Source organism: Capra hircus, chromosome 9 (assembly GCF_001704415.2).
Source record: "Capra hircus breed San Clemente chromosome 9, ASM170441v1, whole genome shotgun sequence".
NCBI lineage: Eukaryota > Metazoa > Chordata > Mammalia > Artiodactyla > Bovidae > Capra > Capra hircus.
This window is the reverse complement of record NC_030816.1, coordinates 45,785,418-45,793,317: the sequence shown is the minus strand read 5'-3', so window position 1 is coordinate 45,793,317 and position 7,900 is coordinate 45,785,418.

Genomic DNA, 7,900 nt, shown 5'->3' with positions numbered 1-7,900 from the left:
TATCCTTTTATCAAGACAAATACATCTTCAAAATGACAGTATCAAAAAACTGGTTTAGCCATAATACTTATATAACAGGATGCCAGCGAATATAAAGACAACTGAATTTTTTTTTCATGACTAGCTATCATTAAGTGAGTTGGTGGCATCTAAATAAGAACTAAAATAATAATAATTCCATAAATTACAACATAATATTTCATAAAATGTATTTTCCTTACCTTTATTTCAGCAAAATAATCTTATTATAATAAGGGATTTACTAAATGTTTATACTACTGATCTTAAGGTGTGCATTTTGAATACAATTATATTCTCTTTTTAATCATTTAACAGAATGTAAATGAAAGCAAATGTAAATATTCAAGGAAAGTAAATTAAATGTGAGAATCAAAAATATTTTTTTATGTTTTCCTAAGTAGAGTTTCTCTTAAATATTCAAATGTTTATCTATATAAAACATAATTTATAAATACTGAATCAAAAATATACAAAAACAAAAACTTTAATTTTTGCAAAATTAATGAACTTTTATGTAATATGGTTTTACAAATAAAGTCCTTTACAATGTCTAGTGTCTCTGTACCTGGCATTGTTAGAAATTGGTCCTATACTTCATGCATGTTTAAATGCACAGCAACATACATGCAAATTCAAGGATAATAAGAATTGTTTTACATGCCAAAATGTTTCTAGCTGCCTTGTACTTGATGTGCTAATTTTTTAGTGTTCTGGAACCATAAATTGGAATATGAACGGAAGCAAGAAAATGGATACTCAGCACTCCTGGGAGACAACCCTTTGTCACGCAAGAATCTCTTGCATTCTTACTCTCTGAAAGAAGGATTTGACAAGTTCATTAATTTGAATTTTTCTTACCTAAGCACATCTGCAGCTCAGTTCTCCTGCCCTCTGAAATACTGTCCATCTTTAAATTGAACAGGGATATAAACCACTATATCCAAATGTGGTTACCTTTCGTCTGGAAGAAACAAGGAAAACAGAGTGAATCAATATAATCTTGGAGTCTGAAAGAGGTTAGTCATCAGATGGAGTACATCGTTTCGGTCCCAGGTTGTGCTGTGTGCTGGTGCTGACTGCTTGACCCCAGTTGAGAGGGGCACCTATAGTGTTCAATGCATTTATTTTCTCTGGGCTTGTGATCCCTGAAACTCCCTCAAAACACAGGATGGCAAGGAATTCCCATGCTTGGGTCTTGTGTCAATTCACAATTCTGTGACAGTTGAAATGGCTTAGAAAGCCATTTGCAAACAGTGTACAGAACCAGTGTCACAGCTGTGTATATGGATTTATATGAATACATATCTATACAAATATATGCAGAGTACATCGTGAGAAATGCTGGGCTGAATGAAGCACAATCTGGAATCAGGATTGCTGGAAGAAATATCAATAACCTCAGATATGCAGATAACACCACCCTTATGGCAGAAAGTGAACAGGAACTAAAGAGCTTCTTGATGAAAGTGAAAGAGGAGCATGAAAAAGATGGCTTAAAGCTCAACATTCAGAAAACTTAGATCATGGCATCCTGTCCCATCACATCATGGCAAATAGATGGGAAACAGTGGAAACAGTGTCAGCCTTTATTCTGGGGGGCTCCAAAATCACTGCAGATGGTGACTGCAGCCATGAAATTAAAAGACACTTACTCCTTGGAAGGAAAGTTATGATTAACATAGACAGCATATTAAAAAGCAGAGACATTACTTTGCTAACCAAAGGTTCATCAAGTCAAGGCTATGGTTTTTCCAGTAGTCATGTATGGATGTGAGATTTGGACTATAAAGAGAGCTGAGCACCGAAGAATTGATGCTTTTGAACTGTGGTGTTGGAAAAGACTCTTGGGCTGCAAGGAGATCCAACCAGTCCATTCTGAAGGAGGTCAGTCCTGAGTGTTCATTGGAAGGACTGATGTTGAAGCTGAAACTCCAATACATTAGCCACCTGATGTGAAGAGCTGACTCATTCAAAAAGACCCTGATGTTGGGAAAGATTGAGAGCAGGAGGAGAAGGGGATGCCAGAGGATGGGATGGTTGGATGGCATCACTGACTTGATGGACGTGAGTTTGAGTGAACTCCGGGAGTTGGTGATGGACAGGGAAGCCTGATGTGCTGCAGTCCATGGGGTTGCAAAGAGTCAGACACAACTGAGACTGAACTAAATGGAACTGATATATGAATATGGGCTTCCCTGGTGGCTCAGATGGTAAAGAATCTGCCTGCAATATAGTAGAACAAGGTTCAATCCCTGGGTCAGGAAGATCCCCTGGAGAAGCAAATGGCAACCCAAACCAATATTCTTGCCTGGAGAATCCCACGGACAGAGGAGCTTTGTAGAATACAGTCCATGAAATCAAAAAGAGTTGGGCACAACTGAGTGACAAAGCACGCACGTGCACACACACGCACACACATGCAAACACATGAACATATATATATATATAGATATATCAAGTCTATTTATACTTATTATCATAATGGGTTTATTTTTAAGTAAATATTGTTTTAAGACTAAGAGAGAATACTACCTGGAAAATCAGAAGTCATTGACCATCTTCCTTAGTAAGAACTGATAAAAATAAGGATATGGGAGGAAGGGAAGAAAATATTTCTCATTGCATTTGCATATTAATATAAAAGATATAGTAGTAGAGCATTTAAACTGTGAGTTTAAAGGCAATACAAGCAATTCTACTAAATTTATATTATTTATCTTCTTTTTTAATTTTTAAAATTATTTTATTGAAATATGTTGATTTACAATGTTGTATTAATTTCTGCAGTATAGCAAGGCAATCATTTATACATATATATATATATATATATATATATATACATTACTTGCTATATTCTTTTCCATTATGGTTTATCACAGAACATTGAACATACAGTTCACTGTACTATACATTTTATTTATTATTTACCTTCTTAAGCAGACTTGTATAAAAGTATTTTGCAGGGCTTCCCAGGTGGTTCAGTGGGCAAAGATTCTCCTGCAGTGCAGGAGACCTGGGTTAGATCCCTGGGTTGAGACGATCCCGTGGAGAAGTGAATGGCAACCCGCTACAGGATTCTTGCCTGGAGAATCCCATGGACAGAGGAGCCTGGTGGGCTATAGTCCATAGGGTCACAAAGAGCCAGACACAACTGAAGAGAATGAGCACACATAAGTATTTTGCTATTCAGTTTTTGTTACATAAAAGATAACTATGATTGATAACATAAGGAAGATTCCCAGAAGCATTTCTGTTGAAATCTATTCATAATAGGAAAACAGAAGTTTTGGTATTTAGTGCTTATGATATTTATCCCTTTTTAAAAAAATTTTATTTTTACTTTATTTTGCTTTACAATACTCTATTGGTTTTCCAAATTTAGAAAGATGGTAATGATATCCCATATGCTTTTAAGCCAATAGTATATATACACATACAGAAAATACTTGAAGAAGTAAGCCTCAAGAATGTCTTAGCTCCCTTCTGAACAGAACTATGACAATCCCTGACCACCATCAATGGTCTCAGTCAAAACAGAGGCTGATGTCTTCAAGGTTACAGGGTCATAGCATTTTAGCAGATAAAGCAGATGCAAAATCTGCCTAATAACTTATGGGAAATTTATAGATAGGTGTCAGGAAAAATTGAAGACATATTCTCTGAACCTAGAAATGCAACTTGGCAGGGGAAAAAAGGTTTGAGGAAGGAGTTAAGTGGGAGATAGTCATAGGAAATGTCACGATAGCTGAAATAAATGAGCTAATGAATTTTACCTGGACTTAAACCTTTTTAAAAATTCTGTGATCCAAGCTGTATTTTTTTTTTCTTTTTACCTCTAGGTTTATTCAATCTGGAAGCATCCCAAGATCTTTTGGGAATAATATTTTTGGGCAGTATTTGCTTGCTCATGTGGCATCACGAATAAAAAATAATAGTTTAATGTTATATTGGGGAAACTAAGCATTCAAATAGGTAAGCAGGGATTAGCTGCCTTCTGATTATAAAGAGGGCTCTTAGAGCTTAATCCCCAGGAGCTATTTGCTCCAGTGTTTTTAATGGCCCTTAATAGCTGAAGCCTGCATAGAACACATATGCATGTATTTATATTTGTATTGATACATATTTCATGTATCAATTTCTATTCCCTAGCTGGAATTTGTGCTGTGAATTACTATAGTACTCTTTTGTCTAAAATGTAATTATCTAATTATGTGTTCAGGGAGATGGCAGAGCTAGACTCATAGAGTACCAATTCACAAGCATTTAATTTTTGTTTTTAATAAGAGACTATGGGAAAAAGGATCTTTCTCCCTCTGGAGTGGGGACACAGTACTCATGCTTAAGTGGTATTTTCAGAGTTGGAATCTTCCTTGCCAGCTCCTCTGGGCATCTCATTAAGTGTTTCTAGTGCTACAGGGCAGTTTTGGCCTCTGATAGGACCCCTAAAGGAATCCTGTTAGTACATCTCAGGAGAAGAGGCCATGCAATGTGAACTTACAGTAACTATGGAACATCAAATAATGCTAGCAAGATGTGGTCTTTAATTTTTTTAAGGATGATACAAATTCCTGTGAAGTCTCTTTTTAAGGTTCACTAAACTAGTCATAGCTTCCCTGGTGACACAGCAGTAAAGAACACTCCTGTAATGTATGAGACAAGGCAGGAGCCGTGGGTTTAATTCCAGGGTCAGGAAGTTCCCGTTGATAAGGAAATGGCAACCCACTCCAGTATTCTTGCCTGCAAAATCCCATGGACAGCCCATGGGGTTGCAAAAGAGTTGGGCACAACTTAGTGACTCAAAAAGAAAAAAGAAACAAAACTGACTGAGACCCCTCCTCAGTCCAAAGCTAGGTGAATCATCATTTCACCTTGGACAGTCAGTGAAGACAGCAACTGGAAAACTTGTAGGTGGTAAGCCTGCTCTGATGCTATCCTTGGAAAACTAGTCATATTGTGAGCCCACACTGATTCATTCCCAAAATTTGGTTGAATCAAAAGAGCTGATGGAAACTTATGTGACTGGCCAGTAAAACAGAAAAAGGATGAAACTGCACCTAGATTAAATTATATCAGCACCCTCCCAGGTGCTTAAAAAATTCGAACCACACAATCATCAGTATTTTACAAAGCTGAATGTTACATGTCTCTTTTGACAATGAAGACTCGCTTAAAACTACATTTTGGTACTCTGAGAGATGAATAAAAATCTACTTAAACGTGGTGTTTCTAATACTCAGTGTCACGTTTTACCGGTTGGCACACATTTATCACTTCATTTCCCAGTGCAGTAAACAACTCGTAACTCACTGGTTACTTTGATTGACAGCAGCCTTGGGCATTTCTTAGCACTCATGTTACAGTATTGCATAGAGTCAAACTTCCATGGTAATTGCCTTCCACAACAACAATAATAATATAAATAATCATTCCAGAGTTAATTTAAAGGAGCCAAAAGAAGTCAGTCAAATTTGAGGACAATAAATTATGAGGATTTCTCATTTAAGTAAGTAACAGGTTTAATGGCTTTCTCTAAGTACTGAGATCATTCAATTGAACATCTGCTTTCCAGCTGTGCATATTGATATATTACTAGGTTTTTATTCCCCCTACCCTAAATGTATCCATAAGTTTTTAGGAGTTTCACTACCTGACTTTTTGACAAAGGCTTGATTGTGAATGATGTAAAAATGTCAAAAATTCTGAAGGCCATATTATGCCCCAGGTATTATTTTTCAATTGACTCCAAAGACAGATGTCCATGAACAATTAAACCATTCTCCAATCACACCTTGTTCCAGCTGGGATCAGAGAATTAAAAGGAAATAAGCCCTCATAATTTACTTATTGCTGGAGTTCCTATAGTTTCCTGACTGTTTAATGGAGTCTTATTGAATAATTCTATCAATGCAAAAACTATTTTGTCCATTGCTTGAAATTCTGAAATTGGTTTTTTGGTATTAAATGTAGTATTTCTTCTCTTATAATAATTAATGTACTGATCAACTACTCTCAGAGAAAGCTCATCGGAGGGATATTAGGTTATGTTAAACTTGCTAAATCCCAAGTCAATTCTTAAAGTGTTTAGTGAAAAGGTACCACACCAAAACAATCTGTACTAAAAAAAGTGACCCTTGATAATCAACATAGAAGTAACCCAGTATCTTGTCTAATAGGGCAACATGGAGTGTGGTCTCCCCTCTCAACAACAACAAAGATCTCAGATAAGATGTTTTCTTCTTCCGATCAGCCTTTATCATTACCGTCACCATAGCAACTAAAGAGCTCAGAACTGCAACCTAAACAAGGGACCAAATAACATAAGCTTATGAGCCACTGCATTATCAGTGTTCATAAGAAACTAATTCAAAAAAAGCTCATCATACCCACAAAGGACAAGCCGTAATTCTCTTTCCCGTACCAAAAGTATGGTTAATAAAAGTATTTCACCATGTTCTGGGCTTTATGGATTAAACAGCTTAAGATGTGGGATGATGTAAGCTAAGGGGACCATGTACTCATTCTAGTCCCAGGATGCACTTCACAATGGCAGTCCACAGACTGGCACAGCAATATCCAACCTAAGATGAGATTTATTGATTGATTGGTTTAATTTTATTAAATGACACTAAAGAAACACGGGTTGGTTTTTTTTTTTCATAACAATATATGTAATTAGGAGAATACTATATATGAAAATACAATGTAGGACATATTTGGTCTGCCCCAAACGAGTTCTAAAAATAATAGACCCTTGAGCCATCACGACTTTTCAGATTCTTAAAAGAACATCATCATCTGTGAGATGTTTTCAAAATTCTCTATTATTTTTCAAACAGCAATAAGTTTCTAATCATTTTAGATGCATATCTGAGAAGAAAGGTTAACAGTGATTATAACAATGATAATAGTAATAATAAAATTAATAATAGTTAATAGTACTTGCATATATTATGGGCTTCCTTGATAGCTCAGACAGAACAGAATCTGCTCACAATACAGGAGACCTGGATTCGATCCCTGGGTCAGGAAGATTCCCTGGAGAAAGAATGGCAATCCAGTCCAGTATTCTTGCTTCAAGAATTCCATTCCAAAGGCCCAATAAAAGGCTAAAAATACCAGTTGATGTATATTTCTTCATCTCCTTTTATCATTAATTTTTGAATGTGCTATTTTTTTTTCTATTACAATTCCATCTTTTTCATGTCAAATCTATATCTAATTTAAGCTCTGTGACTTTTACACCATTCCTGGCAAGATTCATTTTGGTTACCTTCCATAAACTTCTGTTTTTAAAATGGTAGCCTTTGAACACTTGCAACTTATAATTTCTATGCATTTAGTATCTAACATATCTGATCTGGTATTATACTTTAACTCCAAAGACAGTCAAACTTTCCTTCTCCCTGGCTTCTCAGAAAACAGACCTACCAATGGAGGGGAGATTACAGGCTGGAGTATTGCCAAGTGCCCTGGTGTGAAGGTTAGTCCAAAAGGTAGCTTAAAGCAACTGAATTCTGGGAGATGAGAACAAACCAGAAATGAAGGCAGCCATTCCTAAGGGTAAATCTTGTATGAATGGGAGGGAAGCAAAAAGGCCAACAGCAGCTATATCCCAACTTTTCACATAGTGTGAGGAGAAGAAAATATCATCAGAGTCAGGGATCTGATGCACAAGTTTTCCCAAGAGGCAGATAATAAGGCTTTCTTTGTGATTGACTGGGGACAAGTAGCATCAGAACCTGCAATCCCTAAAAAAGCAATAGACTCCTAGTCTCATGGGAAATCAGATAAATAAATATGAATGTTCTAGTTACATGTTGTAGGTCTATTACCATTAAAATTATATAGTGAGGTAATCTGTGAAGTCAATTTGCTTCTC